Raw genomic sequence first — 26,391 nt, forward strand, 5'->3', positions numbered from 1 at the left:
TCCTTGGGTTCGCCATCTCATTCTAGCCTTTTCAGCCCAGAGCTTTTCATGGTTCTCCATTGCTTTCAGCAACCTGGTTTTTGCATCCGCTTCTCTGGCAAAAATCTGGTCATTCATCCCATTTATTTCAATCTCACCCTGCACTTCCTCCATCCCTTTCTGCGCAGCCTCCAATTCCAAATTAATGTTCGGAAAATTTTCTTTAGCCCATGGCCTAATCGCACCTTTCAGCCTCTTAATTTTCTGGCTGAAAACATAAATAGCTGAACCACTAATCCATTCCTCCCATGATTCCTTAACCACTTTCATGAAGCTCTCATTCCATCCAGATCTCTGGAATCGAAAGGGGCAGTTATTAGGCCTTACCAAAGACTCTGAAATTACAAGAAGAGGGGAATGATCAGAGGCCCCCATAGACATCACTTCCTGGTGACAATCATGAAAGGCAGAGAACCAAGAGTCATTACAAAAGGTCCTATCCAGAACAGCAACTACATTTCCTCTTCTCCTATTGTTTGTCCAGGTGAATTTACGGCCCTTGGAAGGAACCTGAATTAAAGAACATCCATCCACCATTGCTGTGAAGTCAGCCGCCGATCCCATATTAAAAGCTCCTGGGCCTCTTTTCTCATGCGACTGGAGGGTGGCATTAAAATCTCCAATTACCATCCATGGAATACCTGGACCCGGGCATGAAGCAGTCAAATTAACCCACAGCTCCCTTCTAGCCTGCCTGAAGCATTTAGCATGAACTACAGACAGGGAAAATTTTTTTTGCTTCCAGCTAGAACTCATAGAAATGTGCTGCTCCGATGAAGAAATAACCATCGGCTTTGAGAGACCCCTTTTCCACATAACCCAAAGATTAGGAACTTTTTGCATTCTCTCATTATGAATGAACTCAGTTTCGAATCCATTTTTATTAAAAAACCTCTTAGGGAAGTCATGCACTTCCATCATCGGCTCAGCAATACACACTATATCTGGAGCATTATCCCTCAAAATTTTTCCTAAGGCTAATCTAGCAGCCTTCTTCCTTATACCTCTGATGTTCCAAAATAAAACCTTCATAGTCATCTCTTCAACAGAGCGAGCCTATCTGATTTTCTGGAAGCCTGCTCAGAGACCACAGCGTACTTCCCTTTTTGTTGCTTTCTTTTTTCAAGTTCTCCTTCTCGCATACAAGCCATTCTATCCACCTGATTCAAGTCCTCATGAAAAACCACCATCGCGCCATCAATTAGCTGCTGAGAGCTTCTATATTGACTATGAGATAGCATAGCAATATTACCTCCACCCTCATGACCCGAGTTAGCCTGATTTTCAGACCGCCCCCTTCCAAAACCGGTTTAAAAATCGTCCATCTCATTCTCTGCATGCCAACAATCAGCCCCTTCCATCACCACACCATTTTTACTAACTAAATCCATGATAGGCTCCCCTTCCATTCCCGCTCCAAGCCTCATATTCAAATCCATATCTGATGCAATCATATTATGGTTGACCTCCACCCCATCCTTATTTATTTCCATGAGTGGATCCATCTGTAAAGGAAGAACCACAGAAATATTCCCCATCCTTTAATTGCTTTCCATATTAGACAAATCCTCCCTTGATTGAGATCTAGAAACAGCATCTCTATTTTCTCTTCTTATGGAGAGAATCTGCCCCGATATGGTAACTGGGATTGCTGCCATTTCCTCTCCTCCTTCCACCGAGTGCCGCCCAGAACCATCGGAATTCTCCATTGTCACCGCCGCCTGAAGCTCCCCCTCACGAAGCCTCTTATCTCTAACATCTGCAGCTTTCTTATCTCTGCACTTTGACAGAGAGTGTCCAATTTTTTTACAGAATCCACATTTTGCCATTCCATCTTCATATACTATTTTTTGTTTAAACAAGAAAACCTCACCCGATCCTGGCTGCTTCCTCTCCACTTGTATCTCTTCCACCCTTTTTATCCCTGACACCACTTCCACTTGCACCCTCGCATAGCTACCCATTGCCGCCGATCTTGTTCTTCGATCCAGAGCCACAGGCCTACCTGCTCCCTTGGCCATAGAAAGAAGAATTTTCTCATGCCAGTATTCCAAAGGAAGATCTGGAAATCTGATCCAGACAAGTTTTGTGGGTATATTTGCCGCATGCACATCAAAATCAGGTTTCCAACGCTGAAAACGAATGAATTGGCCCTTCACTTTGATTAAATTTCTTCGCCATATGGAGGCCATGTCTCCTTCTAGCTCAAACTGGAATAGGATATATCCTTTTCCCATTGGAGAAAGTGCAATCCTTCCCTTCAAATTCCAGCCCTCTTTCGCTTCCTTACGAATATCATTCATTGATATAGATCTAAAATTCGCTCTCCCAATTATCGCAAATTTAAATCTTTCCAGTCTTTCTTCATACGCATCTTGAGGAATCACAATCCGAGTAAATGAACCTACTTGGATCGGATCTGGCAACTGATCTACATCAGGAAGGGTACTTCCCACAACTGTGGAGAAGGATCTCTTCGAGATAGTATTTCCTTCGTGAGCCTTTGTTGTTTCTGCTTCAACCTCTGTCTCCTTCCTTCTTTCTTCTGCACCATCAACCGCCTTCAAACCTGAGGTAGAAAATAATGAAGGATTTCAAAAATCTGTCAGCAACATTTGACGTCCTTTGTCTGGAGGTCGCCCACCCCCAGGATCATGGCCGGAATTTCTAACCCTATCTGCCCACACTGCATCTCCCTTCTCCATGCCTCTCTCAGCGCTCCAAGTCCAGTTTTCAATTCACCCTACATACATATAAGTGCATGGGATTGGGCATGAAATAGCCTAGCTAGCACAGCTGTAAAATGGGGCAATGAGACCTGGTTCCTTGTACAATGAGATACTGATTTAATGGTGTATATGAGTACTGAAAATAAGACCTTTTCTGCTGGCAAGCCTGGTTCTAGTAAAACCCAGTCTTATTACGCTCCAAATGAATCCTTGGAAGGTTTTTTTTTTTTTTTAAACACATATTAGGGTTTCGATCTTAATTTTCTGTTGGTTCTATTTAGTTCATTCGTCAGATTTTGGAAAAAGTTTTACTTCATATGATGAAAGAAACACCCATGAATCTACTTTTGTTACCATTTTTCCTATTTGTTAGAGGTCTGAAATACCCTTCAATGTTCTTGACACCCATCCAAGTATCCAACTACAATGATGACCATCGGTGAAGGAATGACTCCTCCAATTTTTAAACAAGGAATCAATATTTGAATCAGTCCAGCTGATTCCAATCTAATTCATTCCAACTTGATGAAAATAGTCGGAATTAACCAAATTCAGCATGAACCCTAGAAAAACTGTATGGATCACCCACTCCATAATGGCAAGAAACAAGATTGGACTCAGCTGATTCCAATTCATATTGCTCATTCTGTGAGAAAACTCCATCTTTTTTTTTATCTTCTTTTTTTTCTTTTAACACAATAAACATAGTAGAAAATAAAGCTCACAACCGGGTGTTTAGTGGTCTTCAATGTGTTCGGTAAAAATTGAATGTCACTCATTCAACCCTGGTATGACCTGGTTCATACGGTAGTGGGCTCAGCCCAAAGCACTAGTTCGGCCTAGATACTTGTCATTAGAAAAATAATAATAATAATAATAATAATAATAATAATAATAATAATAACAATAATAATAATAATAAGAGAAAATTGCACTGCCACCCTCTGAACTTTGCCCTTTAATCAACGTCCTCCCTTGGACTTTTCAAAATGACTTAGACATCCCCTGTAGATTTAAATTACAAATCCATCCCTGTTAACCTTCTCTGAACTGTTAGTTTGTTTCTTAAATGGCCAAAATACCCCCACTCAATATGACATTACTAATTTGCCCTTAACACATCTTCGACTTCAAATTTCTTCGGACAGCCGTTGGGTTTTGGTGAAAGAAGGAGCTCCGGCGAGCCCTCCCCACTGGCAAAGGTTCGTGTCCAGCCCTCCCTCAAGCGAAGGTTCGTCTTCAATTGTTGTAAACGTCAGGCACTCAAGTGGCATCCGCCACCCACCAGCCCTTACCGTCTTCTCTAGAGGAGTAATTACCAAGATCTGAACTCTCTAAAGCCTGGGCTTCTCCTTTCTCACTCTATACATCTCTCTCTCTCTCTCTCTAATCTTCTCTATTTTGAATGGTTGAAGGTCTTCGAATCCAACGAGCAATATAGAGAATAGAGACTACAGAAACAACGAGTGACTAAATTACGAAGATCTGAACTCTGTTGCTTCTACTTCTACTTCTTCCGTTCTTGATCTGCTTAGGATCTATGGCCATGGGGAGTTGTTGTTACATTGAAGATTCGAGAACTAAGAAGAAGAGGAAGATGTTATGGGGAAGAAGCTCTGCCTCTGTGACCTAAAAATTGTCAACTAGGAAAATCACTGGACTGCCCCCTCATCATCACTTGTTTTTCTACTCTGCAGCTCTAGAGTAGAATTAAAAGCTCAAATTGAATCATGGAAAGGGAAGAAAAATTGAGTTTCTTAATCGTCCATCAATATCGATCTTTAGCATTTCTTTCTTTTTCCCCCTTTTTTCTTGGTGTCTTTCCCTAAACGAGTTTTTGGGATGATTTCAGAACAGATTAACCATCCTAATTGCTCTATATAGCAGCTTTTCTAAGATCATCCATGATGCCCTAAAACAAAAAGTCTCCAGAAGCTAACAGATCAGTTAATTAAACTTGTCTGTAACCATTGTTTAACTCAAAGATGAAGAGGAAGTTGGCATTTTTCTTCCACAGATTCATGATTTTACATATAAACATTGTTTCTAATCTTCATGTTCTTCTCCTTGAATGAAGTAGTCAAGAGAATATAATTTATTTCCTTGCGAGACTCCAGAGTCCAGAGAGGGACTTCAATTTTCAATACCTACTCTCTAATTCTATTGTTGCTGTGAATATTTGAAAGAAATAGCAAAATCATTGGGGAAGACAAATTGGAATTTCTGTGTGGATCCATGTAGCGGTGAATCAGGATGGGCAACGGCAAATCTGGTGAAGGGATTGGAGGGGAGGGCTGGGCAAAAACCTTCGCCGGAGGACTGGAGATCGCCGCAGCCCCTTCTTTCACCAGAACCTAGCGGCTGTCCAAAGAAGGAATTGTTGGATTTGAAATAGAAGATGTGTCAAGGGCAAATTAGTAATGTCACATTAAGTGAATGGTATTTTGACCCTTTAAAAAAAAAAACAAACAGTTCTATCATCACTTGACAAAGAAGGTTAATGGTAGGGATGGATTTGTAATTTTTTAAATCTACAAATGGTGTCTAAGTCAGTTTGAAAAATTCAGGGGAGGGCATTGATTAAGGGGCAAAGTTCAACGGTTGGCAGTGCAATTTTCTCTAATAATAATCAGAGTGAAAAACAGTAAAGATTAGCTCTTGGGACTTAGCAGCGTTATGCCCTTAAGAACCGTACTATCGAGCTTCACTTCCAAATTAGGATCATCAGCCAACTGTAGCAACATATCAACCATATCGTTCTCTTCCAAAATCTCCACACCTCTTCTCCTCATCTTGTGCTCAGAGATCACCTTCTCCAGAAACCGATCAAATCTCTTCCCCAAATCCTTCATCTGCATCACATATCCCTTCAAATCCAAGAACCCCAACAAAGGAAACCAATCCCCAATATCCAACACCCCATTTAAGAAGAACAGTTCTTCAAACATATTCTTCAGCTCCTCCAACGCTTCACCAGGCTCATCTGAAAACTTCTTTCCCGTCACAATCCGATTAATAAAGCTAAAATTAGCATTCCACAGATGGGTTTTCAATCTAATTTCTTTCCCGGATAACGCATAGATTCTCCTTAGAAGCAAACCCATCTCACCCATTCGAATTTGCTCATACAAATCGAGACGTTTAGAGGTTATCAACTAGTCTAATAATTCTAAAAAAAAAAAAAAAAACTTAATAATTTCCCCATATGCGATGTTGGACTAAAGTTTGCACACCCCTCACTAATCTTCCAAACACCCTAATACTTGTTGTATTCTTGGTGGGACACTTAATCGATCTTCCAAGCGGGTCTGGTACTTGCCATATTCTTGGGTGTCAGAATTTAAACCAAAATAGAATTGAAATCATGGTTCTAAGTATTGGTATTGAATCAGTGATATCAGTCGTGTTGTAAAGGCAAAAGTGAAAAATTCACATCAATCCAATCGGATCTGAATAGGTATTAACATATATCGATACAAATAACAATAACTAAATCCTTGATTGAAATTGATAAAATTAAGTCTTCAAAAATCTAGTGGAGAAATGAAGTTCTTCTTAGAAGAAATTGAAGGCAGAAAACACGAGAGAATATATAAATACATGATTGAACTTGAGACTGAAATATAGTATGGTATAAGTCTAGAGATACCATCTATACCTCTGGTCTAAGAAATGTTTGATAATGATTGAGAAGCTACCAGCAGCAATAAAAAATAAAAAAGAAGGCCTAACAAGAGGTAAAAAGGTGGCACAATTGGAACACAAGTGAAACATTTAAGCTTCCTTCCTTTATTTATTTTTTTTGGAAAATCTTCTCTTAATTCATTAAATTTATATCCCTTAAACAATTATCACATGTTAGGGATAAAAATTATTGTTTTTACAACTTCTTCTTCTTTCTTTCATTTTTTTTTTTTTTTTTTTTTTAAAGGTTAATGAGGAACCCCCTTGAATTTGCCCAGTTTTACAGTTCAAACCCAAGGGTAAACCCTGATTACAAACAGTCACTCCTAACCCATATAACATATCAGTCGTGAGGAGACTCGCACTAAAGACATATGTTAACAAATCAGCACCTTTGGACCAGTGGAACTACACTTAAGGTGTAATTTTTTTCATTCATGAATTATTTACCGGTTAGACTTGGTTCAACTTTGATTTGATTTAAATATAAACTGAAACTGCACCGATTATTAATCGGTTTCTCTTATTTGTTGGCTATAGAGATAAGATCATTGATCAAAAGAGATCGCATAAATGGAGGTTTCCCTTTTACTTATCGGTGGAAAGAGAGAGAGAGAGAACAGACAAGACTTAAGAGTAAGAGACTTGTAGCGACCGCTTGCCCCACTTTTTTTAGTAAGAAATTCTATTGAAGAGAACGGACTGCACTCTTATTATCTAATTATCCTATCCATAATAGATAAGGCTGTAACGCCCTAGCCCCATTAACTTTGCACAATATTGTTCTCTTTGGCTCATATGCCTCAAGGCTTTAAAACGCGTTGTGCCATGTTAAGGAGACTAGAGGTTATTAACTAGCCCAGTGTTCTCTCCCTAGGTGGTGTGGGACTAAAGTTTGCACACCCTCACCTATCTCCCAAATCTCATGGTACTTGCCGTATTCCTGGTGGAGATATGTCACCGATCTCCCAGGCGGTTCTGGTGCTTGCCGTATTCTTGGGTGTCACAATTTCTCCCCTTTCGGCACAGCGTCTCCACTATGACCCCACACACTGTCGGGATCTCACGATTACATTTTTCCTAACTTGCATGTGACTAAAAATTGGATTTTTTTTTTTTTATTTACATCCAAGCAGCTTTTTCTCTTACATATGCGGAAGCCTATTATATATCAAAACACAAACTTAAGTATTTAAATACTTCGACACCTGGTGATGGCGTCAGCTATTTATTTCATGTTTCGAAACATAGTCCAAAGGGAAGTAGATAAAATAAAATCAAAATGTATCATCCAACACCATTATTTAATAACTCATAATAACTTAATTAAATGTCTCTATTATTAGAATAATAATAAAAAAAAAAAAAAACTATCATGAATCTTCTTCAACAACCTGTTGCTTCTGGCTTCTAGTGTAATCCATGCACTCACATACTCCATCAATTGTGTCTGAGAGTTTTAATAAAGGGGTGAGCTCGATAGCTCAGTTAGTCAAAGAATACGATCGTACATGCATTAATAAGCACATCTTACACATGGAAACATTATATGCAATATGACATTAAAAGAATTAACTTGATATAGGTCTCTCTTTATTCTACTGCATGTGCACGCTTAGTAAGAGTGAGGAATATAACTATTGATCATCTGAAGACTGTGATTTCTTGCATTACCTGGTTGTTCATTAACCCCGACTGACTGAACCGGGTCTGGGATCATATGAGCTCCCCTTGTGAAAGTTCTTGATCTAGTTCTAGAGGAGTAAGGGAATTTCCATCCTTGCCCTCATTTTTGTTTTGTTCTAGAGGATAGTGTGCTCCCCTTGTGGGAGGTCTTATCCTCAACTATATTTTGTTGTCCTCATCCAACACCTAACCCCCTGCTAGAAAAGGATGTAGTCTGAGTTCTGGTTCTAAAGCTAAAATTCTAGGTATGGGAACATATTTTCAATTCATTTATGCATGTCCCTAATAAGATTATATATTCTGTTATGGCATAACATCATATTTATATAATATGGACATATGATACATACATGGCATATCATTAAATAAAAATGTATCAGATGACTTGATTATTTTTCAAAACATAATAAAAACACACATATTAACATGAGAGAAATTCCTATATCAATTTACATAATAATGTAAGAGGCATATCAACCATGTTAAGCCTATGAATTAACTCACCTCGATTTCTTGTATATAATTACCAGATCTTTAGTTTATCTTCTATAGAGTGTACAATCCCTAAATATGCTTACCTACTACATTACATTCATATTTTTTAAATTATGTCCAGTGTTATATTTAACATTTTTCTACTTCCACAACATCTAATATAAGCAATAGATATAAAATAAATTATATATCTTTAAAGTAGACCTAAAATACAATAAATTATTCTTCAAAATAGGTCTTAACATAGGGTACTGCACTGTGACCATTTCTGTTAAACTGAAATGACCAAAATGCATTAAGATTACTATTCCCCTTTTCCAGAAACCATATGGGTCTATGAATTTTATCGATAGCACTAGAGTAATAAATTAAGCTACAAATCATTAAAAGGATGCATACTCTAGATCAATTTTAGAGCATCCGAATTATAGACATAAAGTCTGGTATGCGCACTGGACAAAATTGATCACAGTCCAATAAAATATACATTTCTCGATCTTTCGTAAATCAAATGGATTGAGAATTTTTATAGGTAAAACTATACTAACAGAGATATAAATCATTTGAATGATTTATATTCTAATTCAGTCTTCAAATCATTTGAAATATATATACAAGTACTAATATATGCATTGCATATATGCACTGGATTGAATTGACAATAGTTCAATATAAATACATTTTATCCATCTTCTGCAAATAAAAAAGGTTAGGAAGTTTTTATGGATAAAAATAGACTTTTGGAGCTACCACATGTGAGAAAATTAATCAAAAAAATATTCCTAAGTTGAGTATTCCTAAGGTCCAATCACAACATTCAGAATCTGGTACATTTCTAAGGTATGGTAGAAAGAATTACATAACTATCTTTTACGAGAATCAAAATGAGCCATTCTTTCTCCTGGGTGACTATGATTATTTTTCAAATATGTACCAAAAATATCATGCCAAAAAACAGTTTTTAAAGAGGGTAATGCGTCCACCCAAAACTGCGTCCTAAATCTGCCTCTTCTGTAGAACAATCCCAAATCCTTATTTTTTTGTTATATAAAACAAATTCAAAATAATATGAAATTCTGTAGAGGTCTATATATGTATGAAAACCATTTAAATAAATATTTTGAATTTCTAATCATTATTACATAATTTTATAAAAATCTAACATGCACTACATATCAAACCAGTCTCCTATAGTCCACTTGACAAGTCTCAAAAATCTAATTTTGAGCATGCAATTCTTCAAATAAAAGTACAAATACTTTCTAGAGTTGTTGTAAGATCTAAATGAATGTATCTTTCTTTAATTTGGACCAAGAAAAATCCCCCCTGACATAGGCTAAAAGATCTTACTCCTCAAACCTATGAAATAAAATACAAATTCTAATATAAATAGGTATCGATTTCCTACCTTTGTTGCAATTTGTTTGTCTTCCCAATGACAGCCAAAAAGACTATTGATTGCAACCTTAGTCAAATCCCAACAAGTATGGGTCTCCTTGAATCTCTTCCTTTCTTCTTTCACTTTCACTTTCTCTCACAAACTTAGGCTAGGGGGAAATCTCCAACATGAATGGCCCTCCTTTACTTTTCTTTTTCTTTTATTTCCTCCTCCTCCTTTCCTTTCTTCTTTCTTTCCTTTTTCTTTTTCTTTCCTCTTTTCTTTATTTTATTTTTCTACTTCTTTCTTTCTCTTCTTGCTACCAACTTTTTAGGGGTTTGAGATGTTCCCCAAAATGTGAGATATTCTCCCCCCTTGCTTCTTCTATGTAAAAGTCAATTCTCCCTTCCCTTAATTTAGTTTATAAGATAAACCTTCTAATTTTCTTGCATTTTAGATAAAATATCCAAATTTTATTAAATCCTATCTTATGTACCTAATCCATATAAGAAGATAACTTATTTTCTCATAATACATTTCCTTGTAGGCTAGGTAGTCAATAATCTTCACTAGTTAGTGATGGTCAGTTGTGATAAGCATCAATCACCTCACTTTTTTGCCAAATTAACATTTCATACCACTCATATAAGGTTGGCCGATTCACCCCCTTTTCCTAATTCAAAATTCAAAATTCAAATTTAAAATTTAAAACTAACACTTATAAGTTATAAAAGTCTAAAATAAATAAGTTAAATAAATATGGTGCATAGGAGAGTCAAACCTAGTACCTCCTAGGTGCGAACTAACTTCCAACCAACAAGCTACAACTTCATATGTACATATATATATATACATATGTATTTTTATGATATATCATTTTATTTTAAATTACATTCAATTACTAAATAATAAATTTGAAAATGATTGCCCAATACAATTATCATTATACCCCTAAGGTGAAATTTTCATTTTAACACTATAGCCGTGACTATGGGTTTCTGAAATCTGGCATTTTACAAGAGCCCTGATACAAATAGCTTCCCTTGGATCATAAAATAAAAAATAAAAATAAAAATAATAAAATAATAAAAAAAATAAAAAATAAAACTGATCCAAATAAGAGATCAGGTGACGAATATCTGTAAACATCGAATAGATAGTGTTGACTCCTGAGTCTCATCATGCAACCAAGAAATTAATTCCTGACTATCACCCTCCACCATAAGCAAAAAGAATCCATTGCTTGTGGGCCCCACGTATCATCATCATTTTCATTATCTAAAATCGAAACTGAGAGCCTAAAAGGTCTCGATGTGCGAAAGTGAGTATCTGAGAAAATGAGAGGAAAATTTCTCAATCTCTCTGGGTTCTGATCGAAAACATTCCTGCTGATGCTTTCTCCTTCCTTAATGTCCGTAACGCAGCGTCATGCATGGGGCAAATTATAGACCTCAGCCTCAACCTGCTTGAAATCGGTCTTCCTTCCAACACTGCAAGAGTGAAAATTGCTGTCAAGAAAAATCGGCTAGTGTCTTAACTCCACCATCAATGTCTACAATGGAGAACCCATTTCTGTGAACTTCAAATTTGAGTTAATTTCGTTGTGCTTTTGGTGTGGTTGCATCACCCACCATGTGGAGATATGCCCTGAGGTAACCAAGCCATATGATCTTTCTACCCCTCTCCCTTACAAAGACGCCTAAACAAAACCTTTATTTGTCAACCAGAGAAGACCCTTTGTCAACATAGATACTGAGCTAACCTCTTTCCCGGTGATGGCGCTTGTCTCGATGGCCACGCTTGGTGGCACTCTGTCACATGGACAAGCGTTCCCACCGAAGGCAGATTACAAGCCTTCATGTCTCCAACCCCTACCACCAACCTTTGCAACATCATCCATGTCAACCGACCAAATCTTCCTTTTCCTAACAACCTAGCGTTTGTCGCGGGTTGCCCCCCAATATTCCCCCTTTAACCACTGGTCTTGCACTTAAATCCAATACTGCAGAGGCAAACCGGCCAACCACTAGTCGACAACCATTCCTCCCAAAGAAAGATATCATTCCAGCTACCAAAAAACAATACCAAAACCCTTTCAGCCAGCTTAACGATGCAAATCATGTCACCATTAACTATAACTTCCCATCCCTGAAATCAACCTTGAACCAGCTCAACATGACTGGCCAAGATGCACCCAAATTTAGGCCATGTAAAAGGACTCACCTGGAACTACAGGACAATGGAACATTCACCAACATCTATGATCTAATTGCCAAAACTGATGACTCTGAACTTACCATTGACCTACTGATGAAGAGACTCAAAGGGAGGGCTGTTCCAAAGGGCTGTGACAAGGTGACATAAGAGCCCGAACACTACGGGCAGGTAAACGAAGATGACTTGTCACAAGGGGGAGAGCCCGAAAGTTCAACGCAAGGCCAGATATGTATTATTCACATATTCCATCCTTTTCCGATTTATCTATCTTGCTTCTTTTTTTTCGCTAAAGATTCATAGTATTAAGAAGAAATAAAGAATGTACATCCCAATATAAAAGAAAAAGAAGATATCACCACCATCATACAAGAAATAGACTAAGATAAAATTTGACCAGCCCCACCTTCGGCATTGGCATCAGTAGGAAAAGGCCCCCTTAAATTTTAGTCTAAATAAAAAATCTATAAGTTCATAAAGCGATATCTTGGACGTTGGTTAACATCCAAATCCAATTCCATTGAAACCAACCGAGGCCAAGCTTCCACTGGATACGACACTTCAAATCTCGCTGATGATTTTGCCAAAAAATCAGCAATCACATTTGCCTCCCGGTAACAATGCGTCACCTTCCAATTTATTGAATTCAGGAAAGATAACAGACTCCTCCATTGTTGTAGAGCAAACCATGGAATTAAACCTTTAGAAAGAAGGATCACCACTGCCGTAGAATCGCATTCAATCCAAAGATGCTGAAAACCATTTATCTTTGCCTGTTCAAGACCAGCGATCACTGCCAAAAATTCCGCTTCAAAATTTGTTCTGATACCGACATATTCTCTGTAGTACAAAAGGCTGTCCCCCTTCTCGTTTCTAAAAATCCCGCCTGCTCCGGCCTTCCCTGGATTACCCAAGGAGCATCCATCAGTGTTTAGCTTAATCCATCCTGGAAATGGGAGACACCATCGAACTTCAATAATCTCTCTACGAGTTCTTGTAACCCGAGGAATTCCTATTCTTCTAGCACATATCAGATCCGGGATGGAAAGGGGTTTCCCAAGATGTACACTAGAAATCATACAAATTTCTCCTTTCACTCGAGCAAAAATATGTTTATAATGAAGAGCTGCACCATCATGATATCTAGCGTTTCTCTCCATCCAGACAGCATATGGGATCAGGATAAAGCCACAAAGCCACACAGTTGAAAAGGTTAAAGTCTTCCCTTTCCGTTTCCACCATGCTAAAATGTCCCCCATTCTATCAAGGGGCTGCCACCTGGTACCGAATAAATCACAAAAAGAATTCCACAGAGATTGGGTGTACTCACAATGAATGAATAAATGAGGGATAGATTCTTCTGCGTGACCACACAAAATGCACCTAGAAGGCATCATCACACCCCTTCTGCGCACCTCCTCATCCGTGGGTAACCGGTTATGAGCAAGCCTCCAACCAAACACAGCTTGACGAGGCTGAATCTTGGATTTCCATAAAATAGAAAACCAAGGGAATTTCTAATTTTTCCCCCTTATCTCCTCCCATGCTGATCGCAAAGAAAATGCCCCAGAAATTAACAGCTTCCAAAGAAAATTCTTTTTGCCTTCTCAAAGGTCTCGGCAAGAAATTTCGAAGAAACATTTGGAAAAAACCACTCACCATTTCGATTAAGATCTGCTAGTCGCATAGTCCTCCCTATGAACATTTCCTGCTCCAAAATAGAAGACTCCGCCAGGGAGGAATTTTCTAACCATTTATCTGTTCAGAACATGATTTTTTCCCCATTTCCCATTGTCCATCTTTCCATGTCCGACACGAATTTCCACACCCTCTTCAGCCCAGGTAAAATGGAGGAAGATTTATATCCCTTCCTAAGAGAGCCATCTTTCTGAACAAATCTTGCTCTAAAAAATTTGCTCATAATATTGTCTTCATGTTTAATCTGCCAGGCGAGCTTGCACAAACAAGCTTTATTCACCTCTCTCAGTTTTCTGATACCCAAACCACCCTCATCCTTGGGCTTATAAGTGTTCTCCCATTTTATCACAATTTTTTTCCCCACCTCCATTTGACCCGACCAGATAAAATTTCTCATCCACCGCTCTACAGTTTTAATAATGGACTGGGGCCACCAATAAACTGCAAAATTATGGATAGGAATACTCAAAATTACTAATTGAACCAACTCCACCCTACCAGCCATCAAGAGGAGCTTCCCTTTCCAGGCAGCCAATCTGCATTTAATCTTATCCATCAAAGGTAAAAGATGATTTTTCTTCACTCTTCCCTTGAAGATTTCCACACCCAAATACCTTGCAGGGAATTTTGAGGCCTGAATTCCCAATAAATTGCTGATAAATTGTTTCCTGTGGGGGGCAACCTTCCCAAAGAATGCTTTGCTCTTGTCGAGATTAAACTGTTGTCCAGAGAAATCCAGATACTTTGATAAAAATAAATGCAGATTTTTAACATATTTAGCCGACGCATTCATGAAGATGAAAATATCGTCCGCGAATAATAGGTGAGTTGGAGTACAGGTACCTCTTGGACCCGGCAGCGACTTGATTAATCCTTCCAAGGCCAATTTATTTAATCCTCTACAGAGCACTTCCTCAGCTAAAATAAAAAAAATGGGAGATAACAGATCGCCTTGACGAAAACCACGACCCACACCAAAAAACCCCTCTGGACCTCCATTTATTAGAACCGAAATCCTTGAGGATGAAAGAATTTCTTGGATCCAAGAAATCCATTTCCTAGGAAAACCAAACTTCCCAAGAACAGCAAATAGAAATTCCCAAGATAGAGAATCGTAGGCTTTCTGTACATCAACCTTGAGCCCCATCCCACCTCCCCTAACCGTGGAATGCATCAGATTTGCCAATTCGGAAGCAAGGCTAATGTTTTCTGATATTATCTTCCCCTTTTGGAACGCCCATTGTTCCTCCGAAATCAGCTTTGGCAGTAAAATTGCAACTCTACTTGCCACAATTTTTGATAATACCTTGCAAAAATAATTTCCCATGCAAATTGGCCTATACTTGTCGAGAGAAGTAGCCCCCACCACCTTAGGGATAAGAGTGAGAAAGAAATTATTCACACCCTTTGGAAGGATTCCCCGTCTGAAGAAGTGCAAAACAGCCCAGCAAAAATCATCCTCAACAATACTCCATACCCGCCCAAAAAATTTCCCTGAGAAGCCGTCAGGTCCAGGAAAACTATCTGGGTCTAATTCCCAAACAGCTTTTTTTATTTCCTCTGAAGATGGTTCAGCCTCCAAATAAAGAGCATCATCATCCGAAATAATGCATGGAATGCAATCCAGCAGCTCAGGGTGAGGAGAAGTAACTGATAATCTGTGGAATTCCTCATAGTAATTGACAATATATGAAGATAATTGTTGCTGGTCATTCATCCACTCCCCATCAGCATTCTTCAAAGTGCGGATTTGATTTCAAGCCCGTCGCATTTTCACTGATAGATGAAAGAACTTTGAATTTTTGTCCCCATCTTTCATCCGCCTCTACTTAGCTTTTTGAGCCCATAGATTATCCTGCAACTGGGTAGCTTTCAACAGCGCTGTTTTGGCATCAGCCTCGCGACCAAAAAGGTCATCTGACATCCCTGCAGCCTCAATTTCTGGTTGGGCGATCAAATCTGACACAATTAAAATGGGGGCATGATCAGAGGATGACCTTAAAAGGACCCTTTGAAGAGTACTTTTAAACATATCCAACCATTTACTGTTGCAGAAACTTCGATCGAGGACCGCAACTACATTACCTCGCCAGCGGTTGTTAGTCTAGGTAAACTTCTTACCTTGCGAGGGTACTTGTATGAAAAGACAAGTATCGACCATAGATTGGAAATCAGCAGCTGATTTTGCATTAAATATCCCTGGACCCCTTTTCTCGTTGGAAAGAAGGGTAGCATTGAAATCACCTATCACCGACCAGGGCAGATTTGGATTCACCACCAAACCTAGCTCCGACCAAAGCTCTCTCCGTTTGACCGTAAAACAATTAGCGGGAACAAAAGTTAGGCCTACACAGTTCCCTAGCCAATCCACTGTAAGTGATAATTGCTTATCAGACACCGCGATGATCAAGGGGCGAGGAATTCCTTGTTTCCATATTACCCATATATTTGGGACCTTGTCCATGCGGAAATTGTGAATGAAATCAGACTCGAACCCCAATTTTTTAAAGAACAAAAAAGGGAATTTGCTTTCACTAATCATTGGCTCCGCTGCGCAAACAACATCAGGAGAATGATCTCGAATAAAATATGATAAGGCTCTTAAACCAGCAGCCTTCTTCGCGCCTGTTATATTCCAAAAGAGGACTTTCATTGGAAACATATGAATTAATTGGTGTTGCCAAACTTGCTAGTCTGGCCTGCTTTCTTCTTTTTTTTGTTGCCTTCTTTTGAAGAAACAACCATTCCCTTTTCTCGAGCATAAAGGGCATTATCTATCTTCTCCATCTCCTGATAATTAGAAGCCGTTCTACCATCCCTTCTGGAAGAGCTGAGGAAGCTACCATGCTTCTCTGGCGAGGAACGAGTTGAAGGAACGTTTCTAACTCCCCTCAGCGAAGACAATGTTCCACGACCTTTGGAAGCTCTGCCCTTTCTTGTTGGCCTAGGTGGAAGTTCCCTGACAGTAGGGGCATCCTCCTCCCTCTCATTTTCCACCGAGTTCTCTGTAGAATCAGATGAACTCTCATGACCCGACGGGTCTACACTATCCACTTCCTCAGAGTCCGACCCGGATCCAGCCACATTGTTATTCAAATTTGAATTAGAGGGGCGGACATAGATATCTCCACGATTCAGTGAGTTGGAGTTACCTAAAACTGTAGGATTGGTTGCCAAAGTGTCCAAGACAATCAGAATATCTCCCTCCTTCTCAGCATTCTGATTGGCTGAAACACAAATAGAAGGAGATTGTTCCTCAATTGACGTTTTTCATTGATTGCATTCAAATCGTGGCCGTCCTTCCCAGCTACATGATTGGCAGGTGAAGCTGCTATTATGGAAAGAGGATCATGAGGAACGGTTTCCACAATGGGCGTTCTACCCGAGTGAGACGCAACTCGGACCGAGTCCACTCTATCTTCAACGTAGACTGCACCTGGTACAGAGGCTGACCTGTCCATAGCAGCTTGTTTTTCATCTTCAAGCCTCTTATATCTACATTCTCCCACCTTATGTCCCAACCTCTTACAGAAGCCACATCGACTAATGTCATCTTCATACTGGACTTGTTGTCTGAATCCAAAAACTCTCGTTGTACTGGGTTCGAGACATTCAACTTGAACCTCCTCTATGCGAGATGCAGTTTCAGTAGTATCGATTTCAACCAGTACTCTAGCATAGTGACCCATTAATTCCTGCTTGGTATGGCGATCCAGGGCAACAGATCTCCCAACAGCTTTTGCAAGGGATAAAAGAACATTTTCATGCCAATATTCTAAGGGGAGATCGGGAAATCGTATCCAGATTAGCTTGGACCAGGTCTGCTTAACTTGGATGTTGAAGTCCGGTTTCCAGTGTTGGAAACGAATGAGTTGCGATCCTATTTTCATAGGGCTTCTTCTCCATACTGCCGCCTTATCCCCTTCACATTGAAATTGAAAGATAACAAAACCCTTTCCAAGGGGATGCATAGTAACCCTCTGGCTTAGGTTCCATTTGTCTGCGGCCTCCTTTCTTAGAGCATCCAAAGAAATAACTCTGAAACCGACCCTTCCAATAAGGGCAAATCGGAAAGACTGCCTCTTAGATTCGTAATCCTGTTGAGGGATTATGCTTCTTCTAATCTCCCCTGCTTGAATCGGTTCTGGAAGAGAGTCGATTGCAGGCCATGATGCATTCCCTACCGCCTTAGCATAGGATCGGTTGGGTCTCAGTGCATCAGAGTTTACTCCACCCATAGCCATGGTTTCCTGGGGCGTAGGACCTTTATCCAGATCCTCACGAGTCCCACCATCATCATCTGCTTCTTCGCCATTCCTCCCATTCTCTGGCATTCCATCCATCCACAATTGTCACTATCTTAAGAATGTCAGTAAAAATGATTCCTTTTCTCCCTTGCGTCAATGGAATTCACTTTTCCTATCTTGCTTCTTCTGTATATGTTTTAAGTTTAGTGATCTCTTGGTTTAACTTGAGAAGAAATACTGGAAAAGGCAATTCTTCCCAAGGTATTAATCTCTTGTGTTTCTATAATCCTTCTATTTCTTTCCATAAATCTATTTTTTCACTCATGTATTACCAGTAAATATCTAACTTATTTTCCTCTTTGCACACTTGCACCATTATTATTGCGATCTATCTTAGTATTTCGTTTTTTCCATTCAAATCACTGTACATATAATATCTGTTGCTAACTCTTTTTGTAGCTCTTTCTTCACTATGCATATACTCTGTTGGAATGTTAGAGGGTTGCACACAAATACCACAAAAGGATGCCTTCTCTCCCATGTTAGAGCCACTGATCCTGGTCTTATTTTCTTGTGTGAAACTAAAATTAGTAATCTAGCCCTTTTAAATTGCATCCACATCTAATGACTTTCAACTGCTCCCACTTTATAAATAGCACGGGGACTAACGGTAAGATGGGAGGCATGTGGCTCCTGTTGAAACCCTCTTTATTGGTCAACTCCACTTAGCTGGAGTGGGGTCTCTTCACCATTGAGATTAACCCCACAGTAGACATTCTCATTTGTTGGACCTTAGTTTGCCTGTATGCCCCTCCACATCCCAAACCCAGATCAGAATTTTGGTCAGTGTTAAATACCCACCTCTCTTCAATTAAGACACCTTTTGTTCTCATAGGAGACTTTAATGAAATCATTTCTCAAGAACAAAAATTTGGAGGGAATCCTTTCAAGCCTACCAGTTTTGTCCACCTATTGGAAAATATCCTTTCAACACATAACCTGCACCCTATCCAACTTTTGGATAATCCAACTACGTTCACAACAGATCTCTGCTCCATCAAAAAACAATAAAGGCACAAGGGTCTTTTTGCTGGAATAGTATTGCCAAGATTATCCCAACCTTAAAAGAGATGGTCATAAGGAATATCGGAGATGGCAATTCCTCTTTTTTGTCGGATGACCCTTGGGTGCAAAGAGGGAGGGCCACCATTGACCTTTCCTACTTTAATACCTCTAACCCTCCGCTGAATAGGGTAAGTGAATTTCTAACGTCTGGCCAATGGAACTTTGCTAGGCTAAACTCCTTCCTACCACCATAGTATCTTGAGATCATTGCCCAAATACCCGTATCTCAACAAAATGACAAATGGTGGTGCCTCCTCACTGAGAATGGATCTTTCAAAACTAATCGGGCTGTTGAGTTCATTTCGAACAAACCCCTAACAAGACCCATATTTATTTCATTCAGGCCTTCCTAAACGCTCTTATAGGCGCTCTTCCATTTGGCCGGGTATAAGAAGAATGTGGAAATTTATTTCGGACAATGAGAGATGGATCATTGGCAGCGGAAGAAAAATAAATTTCTGGAATGATAACTGGCTTGGGCCTAAACCCATAGGGGTTCTCTCTGAGTTGAATGAAGAGCTTTTCTCAAACCTTAATCAAACTGTGGCTGACTTTATTGTTGATGGGTCTTGGGCACTGCCTCCAGTGCAATCTGATTTTCTTGCAGGAATTTTTCAAAGGATAGAGGCCATTAAGCTACCCTCTGTCCCTATGGAGGATAGATGCGTGTGGAGCATAGACCCTATGGGGACCTTCTCAGTCAATTCGGCATGGAACGGCTTGAGGTCCTCTAAATCCAAGGTTCCTTGGTCATCTTTTGTTTGGAGCAAACATATTCCACCAAGACTATCAATACTGGGCTGGCGCCTAATCCATGGGAAAATCCCAACTGATGACCAACTTCAAGCAAAGGGTATCCATTTCCCATCTCGCTGCGACCTATGTGGCTCCAATTCTGAATCCATTTGCCACTTGTTTCTTGCTTGCAAATTTTCTTCTGACTTATGGAGAATGATTGTTGGTCTTTTTAACTTGACATGGTCTTCTAAAGCTTCAATAATTGATTTGGTGTCTTGGTGGAAAAACAAAGCTAAAAATTGGCCCCTCAAAGAGGCTTGGGTGATTGCCTTGTTCTCTTCTCTGGCTGCAATCTGGCAAGAAAGAAACCAAAGGCGTTTTGAAGGGACGAAAAGAAGTTTAGACATGATTTTTAGCAATATTAAAGGGGACATCCACTTTATATCTAGCAGCCGAAAATTTTATCCCAGAACAGTTGAGGACATCACCCTGTGCAGAAGACTGCATCTCTCTACGTCCTCTTATTGCTCAAATCCTATTCTGGAAGTTCACTGGTGCAAGTCCATGCGTGATTGGGTGAAACTTAACACAGATGGCTGCTCTTTGGGTAACCCAGGGCGTGCAGGAGGGGGAGGTGTATTCAGAGATCATGATGGTAGAATGCTGTTCTGCTATCACATTTTTCTAGATGTCACTGACAGTTTCTCGGCTGAGATTTGGAGTATAATTAAGGGGATTTCTCTTGCTCGTGAAAGAAATTTTAATCACCTTTGGATAGAGTCTGATTCCTCTGCAGCGGTTGGCCTATTCCACCATAGGCTTATTCCTTGGTTTGTTCATCAGGAATGGAACCACCTTCTTAGTTATTTTAATAACATTTCTTGGAAGATCTCGCATTGTTTCAGGGAAGCTAATCCGATTGCAGATTATTTGGCTAAAGAAGCAGCTAAGACTGGGTTTTCTTCTGACGACGTAATCCTACCTCATCGCATCATGAGCGATCTGTTTTTAGATGAGGCAGGAAGAACGAGATTTAGATTTATGAGATAGCGGAAGTGAGTCTCCGCTGATGGCAATGCCATAGGTGGAGGCTCGTTTTCTGGCTCTTAGGTTGTATTATATTTTTCCCCTTTTTTTTTCTCTCTTTTTTAATACATATTTCTGACTTTCTAGCGGAAAAAAAATGTAGGCATTTGCTTTAACAGGTTACATAATGAGATAATAAAAAAATAATACAGTTAAAAAAAAAAAAAACATTTAGCGGTGTTTACTAGTAAACACCACAATACATCTTTTGTTTTAAAATAAAAAAACACTACTTGTAGTGGTGTTTACTAACACACGCCACTATATATTCATAAATTAAAAAATAAAATAAAATTATATTTCGCGGTGTTTAGTAATAAACGCCACTATATGCACCCGCGTTCATTAGTTAACAGCGCTGAAATAGGTGGATGTATCATGATAGTGGCGTTATAATAAACACTGTTGTATATAATATTTTAATGGAATTTATTTATAAATTCCGTCAAAGTCATTTAGCGGCGTTTATAAATAAATACCGCCGAAGAGATTTTATGGTGGCCCTTACAAAATATGCCGTGGTTATTTTGCGGCGGTCGATATAGTGGCGTTTGGGTGGCATTTTCTATAAATGCCGCCATAGATATATAGCGGCATTTGCACACTCTACGGTGGCATTTAAAAATGCCACCGAAGACCACTTTTCTTGTGGTACATATATCTACCCCCACACACACTAGCATACGATAGCGTTTGATCCCAAAACCTCCACCCCTAGGCATCGCCGACTCTTCAAGTCGAAGCTGCCACACTAGGCTAAGGTAGTGTTCGTACAACCTGTTACAGTTAGCCTAGTATGCTTTAAAACAATACAGCAACTGAGGAGGTAACAATCCATGTTTCATGTTCAAGACATTGCAGGAGCCCATTACATTCACTTGTTTGGCACTAGCCACGGCCACTTGCAATGAAGTTGCAGTTGGTTTGGTCCCAAATTTGGGTTTTTTTTTTTCTTCCAACAGGCACATTAATGGTCTAGGTTTGGCATTGGTTCAGCTGCTTACATTGTGTCGGGGATTCATGTGGTTCACCCAAGATTAGGTACTTCCACGGTTAAGCAATAATCAGAGCTTCCACTATTCCGATCACTTGCAATGAATTTGCAGTTGGTTTGGTCCCAAATTTGGGTTTTTTTTTTTCTTCCAACAGGCACATTGATGGTCTAGGTTTGGCATTGGTTCAGCTGCTTACATTGTGTCGGGGATTTATGTGGTTCACCCAAGATTAGGTACTTCCACGGTTAAGCAATAACCAGAGCTTCCACTATTCCGATGAAGAAATTACAAAACCCCAACCCTTGGCATCTCTTTATGAGATTTCTATATAGCTTCTTGCGCATTGCATAGAGAAACCCTAATCCTTGAAAGTACAATTATGCTCAATATAACCGAATCCAAAAAAATTTTAGTCGGAGGTCTCTGCCTCCTACACTTCCTGGGGTATTGGGCCACTTTCCCCCTTACAACCGCTAAGGCATCTCCCATCGGTGAGTGGGGGACCTTTATTTTTAGGGAAAAAAAAAATCACCAGTACTTTTTACATTAAAATTGAGATCAGGCTTCAGTAAAATAGCATGAAGGTGAAGAGAGCACTAGCTAGAAAGAAGAAGAAGAAGGGCTGGTTGGTTGAGGTCATTTTGGGAAGTAATGAAGCCATGGGCTCCAAAGAGAAACTTTCTTATGAGCTCATGTTTGAGTAGTCTTGTGCTCCCAAAGGGGGTCTTATAAGGGGAGGGCGACTTGGGTGTGGTCGCCAAGTCATAATGTTCTATGCATCACAAGCAAATTATTATTGGAAGAATAGGCCAGTAAAAATATTATTGATTTTTCTTGATTTCAAAGAAAATAAGAAAAATATTAAACCTGAAAGGAAACTTTGGGGAAATGAAAATTTTCAAACAGACAACTTTAGTAATTATCATTTAATTTAATTATATAAATTATTTGATAATTTATTGGAAAAAGACTGGGCATACCGTTGGAGCACCATAAGCTAACACCATTGTGTCTATTTCTCTCTTCCCCTCTTTAAAATGACATCCCTACCCCTCTTGATGATGCTCCATCCCTGTCCCTATTGGTATCACTTGTTAGCTTGTTGTACATGGGTGGTGTGCCTATCTCTTTCTCTCTCTAATTTATTTTTTAATGATACTTTTTAGATATAATTTTAATTATAGTTTTCAGATTCAAAAGATTTGAAAACAAAGTAAAATGAATTTTCACTTCCTTTTCCTTAAATTCCTTTGCAATCATACTCAGCATTAGGTTAATGAGTTTAGGAAAATTAACCATAGTCTTCGTTGCAACATAAACAAGTTATCAGATTATGTATCGTTTTGGCATGAGGCCATTAGACATTTGAAGGAAAAAACTAAAAAGAGAAGCGCAGTAATATGGTGTTCCAAGAGATAATGGATTGGCCAAACATCCGTAATTGTTTATTGCTTGAAAATTTCTGTAAGGGAATGAGTATAAGAATGAGGACGAGAAGAGCCTAGCCCCTAGGAGGTTTTAAGTTTAAGGTCTCTTGTTCTTCATCTAGCCTAGCTTCCTTTTCCAAAAAACATAAGTGACTATGGCCACTAACAAGTAACATTTCAAACACAGAAGATGGGTGATGTCAATCCTTTCTCCCTCCCTTCAATCTATTCCTTATATATTTTTTCATAGGTGAAAGGAAGTTCACTTTTTTTTTTTCTTATGAAAACAACAACAAACTAAAAATAACATATTCTATATATAGAACCAAGTTTTCTCACATCCACACTCAAGAGATAACCCCTTGATTGATGAGTTTGGATGACATCCATAAGGTATAGTGGAACAATGGTAGATAATATGAATTTCATACCACAAGGGCCAAAACATTTATGATTCTTAATGGGTATAACTTTTTCCTAAGTAAGACCGAGTCCCCCCTGGTGAAAGGAGATCCATCCCTTGCCATGGAGTCCAGATCAACTCCCCATGTGGGGAGAGGAATTACCCTCTCTGTATGGGATCCCACCACTCAAAACGTATCCGAACCACAGGAAAAAGAAATCAATATGCCATTGACTTGTGTTCTCGCCATTCACGATAGAAACCAATGTGAGGAGGTTACCATATGGAGATGGAATCTATAATATTGCCTATGGCCATAAGAGCCATTAGATGATGTAAGGAAAGTGTATTTTTCAAATTCACCAGGGGAATCTGTTGATGAGAATAAATCACATCGTATGGTCACATCAACGGTGGAAAAGAGATTCTTCCTATCTAATTAGGGAAGGAAAACTTTTGACTACACTATATCCAAACAGACAAATATTATCACCATTAATAATCTAAGGGTCCATTTGATTTTGTTTTCAGAAACGGTTTTTCAGTTTTTCTGTGCTCAGAAATGGAAAAACACCCCAAAAATCGTTTGATTTTTCTGTTTCATTTCACTTGTTTTTGGAAATAGAAATAGAAATTTATGTCTATTTTTGTGTCTAAAAACAAGAATGGAGAAACAATTTAGACTTGTTTCTCTATTTCTAGAAACAAGTGGGAGCGAAAAAATTTGTGAGAAACCCGATACTTCACTCAACCTACCCAGATCCCCAACCCATTGTTGAACTTTTCACTATCCAAATGTGGCGATTCCAACCTGGTTGTGCAAAGCTCGTAGTTTCGGATTGCCTTCATCCTTCTGAAGCTCATTCCATGAAGCATAACTGCAACTTTAACGTCATGCCTTCACTCGTGAGTTGCATTCCTATAATACCATGCCTTCACTCATGTCTTGAACTCGATTACACTGTTGAAAACATTTCGGAAAATATAAAAATCAAACACCCTTTTGCATTTCCAAAAATCATTTCTTAGCACAGAAACGGAAAAAACCGTTTCTGCTGTTTCTTGACATAGAAATAGGAGAAACAAAATCAAACGGGCCCTAAGTCTCACGTTCTCCAGCCTAGCTTTCCACGTTAAAACACACATGCAACTTACATAGAAGTGTGCCTTCAAACTAATATATTTAAGGTCCCAAACAAACAAAACTCAAAAATAATTACAAACCATTTTTCTGGTTCACATTAACAAACATAGTTAAGTGATCTTATACATCTTAAGAATTATATTATCTTAAGGTTACAGCTATATATCAATCATTTAATCTCTAAAATAAAAATTATTACATTTCAGTGATAAAAATGACCATAAGGGCATGTTTGTTCTACGCATTCTCTCTTAATTGCTTCAAACTGCCAATAAGAACCAATTGAAGCTAGTACATTCCCTTCTAATCTCCCCTTCCGTTCCAGTTTTAACCCCAACAGTTACCAACCTCTGCATGGCATTACCAAAGGACTTGAAAAACAGCTCCTTATCTCCAGCAAACCGCGAAACCATTTCCCCGATGTATTCGTCGCCGCCGGAAAACAGGGCTTGATCGAACGTCAACAGTCCTCTGTGCTACATTAAGCTCTTGTAATACTCGTTATCAAACTGAAACGGCAGTTGATGGAATGGTATCACAACTAACGGGTCGATCTTCGGATACGGGCACCCCTTTATGAGACCCGCCCGTAATGTTCATTCAGTATAGGGTCATGTTGACGAATGCGATCAGCAAATTCGATGCAATGGGTGCTACCAAGGTTGTGGGCCCCGGAAACTGTGACAAGATCAAATTTAGACAGTCCCTTGGATTGGAACCTTACAATAAGATCGGTCAAGTTGGAGTAGCCACTTGGCACCTGATCGTCAGCATTGGCAGTCGATTGTAATTAAATTGGTTTGATATATTGGCCGTTGGCCGGTCTGATTTTCAAACACATGGGTTTTGCTGACTACCAAACTAGAAAACCATAGCCGGATCTTGGCCTGTTCGTTACAAATTCAAGGTATAATGAATGAAGAGCGTCGGGCATTAACTGAATATGGTGTCTGGGCTGGCTAAGGCTGGTTTTTTCCTAAAGGTTTCCTGATGTAGACAGCCATCAATAGGGCTTGCCTTGCTTAGTGGTCGGTCAAGTTTGGACCCACTTCCACTCTAGGGACATTTGTTTCCTAATCCAACGCTCACCCCATCAATACCATGATCTTTTGTTTTTTTGGCAAACCTTGATTCCTAGATTATCACATTCACAATACAAAGATCATTGAGATTGTTAGGTTAGAAAGTGATGTAATGTCCAAGAAAAAAGTTGGGAGGGGACTCAAAGCAAGCGGCATAAAAGGGAAGCATGCCAATGAAGATTGCTAAAACATTTTATACATAGGAAAGAGGTCATTTCAGA

At 39.2% G+C, this 26,391-nt stretch overlaps 1 pseudogene; it reads right to left on the bottom strand.

Moving 5' to 3' along the window:
• Window positions 1–11,911, bottom strand: part of LOC122064528 — a 15,105-nt pseudogene extending 3,194 nt beyond the window's left edge.
• Window positions 11,912–26,391: the final 14,480 nt, after the last annotated feature.

Source organism: Macadamia integrifolia, chromosome 2 (assembly GCF_013358625.1).
Source record: "Macadamia integrifolia cultivar HAES 741 chromosome 2, SCU_Mint_v3, whole genome shotgun sequence".
NCBI lineage: Eukaryota > Viridiplantae > Streptophyta > Magnoliopsida > Proteales > Proteaceae > Macadamia > Macadamia integrifolia.